This window comes from Corapipo altera, unplaced genomic scaffold (genome assembly GCF_003945725.1).
Source record: "Corapipo altera isolate COAL_440 unplaced genomic scaffold, ASM394572v1 70, whole genome shotgun sequence".
NCBI classification, from domain to species: Eukaryota; Metazoa; Chordata; class Aves; order Passeriformes; family Pipridae; genus Corapipo; species Corapipo altera.
This window is the reverse complement of record NW_020884911.1, coordinates 999,445-1,000,900: the sequence shown is the minus strand read 5'-3', so window position 1 is coordinate 1,000,900 and position 1,456 is coordinate 999,445. Positions and strand designations below refer to the sequence as shown.

At 56.1% G+C, this 1,456-nt stretch overlaps 1 long non-coding RNA gene across 2 annotated transcripts in view; it reads right to left on the bottom strand.

Annotated features, from left to right (window-relative positions):
- Positions 1–737: 737 nt before the first annotated feature.
- The window catches only part of LOC113952184, a 3,162-nt gene continuing 2,443 nt past the window's right edge, over positions 738–1,456 (bottom strand). For both annotated transcript variants that reach the window (XR_003529429.1, XR_003529428.1), the window contains exon 3: positions 738–952. This is a non-coding gene — a long non-coding RNA (uncharacterized LOC113952184). The remainder of the gene's footprint in view (positions 953–1,456) is intronic.

Sequence of the window (1,456 nt, the reverse complement as noted above, 5' to 3'; positions counted from 1 at the left end):
TTACCCCCCCTCCAGGGGGAGTTCAGAGACAAAAATGCAGCTCGTGGGGTGAGATCAGAACAGTTTAATAAGGGACACGGAGAAAACCAGAAGAATTTAATATTAATGACGATCCATAACAGCAGTGACAGTGACAGCAGCGGTAGCGACGAGAACAATGAGAGCGCCCGGCCCGGAAGAGCCGCGCTCAGCGAGACGGGACGGACACGGCCTGGTGCCGCCCCACAAACCCCTTCTAGGGGCATCGCCCCGCCCCACACAATCCTTTTATGGATATTGTCCCACCCTGGCACTCCTTGTAGGGGCATCGCTCCGCCCTATATGCTCCTTGTATGGGCATCGCCACGCCCCACACGCTCCTTTTATGGATGTAACCCAGCCCTGCACGCTCCTTTTATGGATATCATCCCGCCCTACAAACTCCTTGTATGGACGTAACCCCACCTCACACTCCTTTTATGGGCATCGCCCCGCCCCACACGTTCCTTTTATGGTATAGCCCCACCCTACACGCTCCTTTTATGGGCATAGTCCCCTCCCCACAGGTTCCTTTTATGGGCATCGCCCCGTTCTACACACTCCTTTTATGGCATCGCCCCACCCTACAAACTCCTTTTATGGACACAGCCCCGCCCCACACTCCTTCTTTGGGCACCGTCCGGCCCCCGGGGCTCTCAGTCACCCCGGTCACCGCCCCATAACCCTTTTACGGTCCCCGTCCCGCCCCTCCCGCTGTCGCTCATCCCAGTCCCGCCCCTCCCGCTCCCGGTTGCCGATGTCCCCCCGAGTCTCATCCCGCATTCCCGGCGGGATCGGACGCTCCCGGCCGAGGGCAGCGCTCCGGGCAAGTCGCGCCGGGGACAGTCCGCGGGGCTTTGAAGCTGGACACTCGCAGGTTTCGCCGGGCACAAACCCCAGCGCTTTTGGGCACCTCTTGCTCCAGGGGTTTTCCCTGTGGGAAGAGGACAATTAGTCTTTCCAATGACCCGATGGACAGAGGGGGAAAAACACTCTCAGCATTCCCTAAAAAACATCTCCAGCACTTCCAGATCCACCTGGGCCAGTGGAAGGTGTCCCTGCCCAGGGAGTGGCACTGCAGGAGCTTTAAGGTCCCTTCCAAGCCAAACCACTCCAGGATTCCATCACCATTCCACCATTTCTCTTGGCATTTATTGCTTCCTCTCCAATTCAAATTCTCAAATTTGGGGGCTTTGTTAAAGGAATCATTTTAAGATGATTCCAGGAAGAAAAAGGGGAGTGGAAAACATACAGGAATCACCCCAGCACCCATCGAATCCTTATTCACTGGAAGCACATTCCCTCAGCTCTCTCCTTCTTTCTTTTCTCCTGCAAAACCTTCTGGTCAGACAGTTCCCAAGACAGAGCTGGCATTACCAGCTTTGCTCTGTCACAGCCAGGGGAGGTTCACAAGACCTGTTCCTCTGCATTTTGCCAG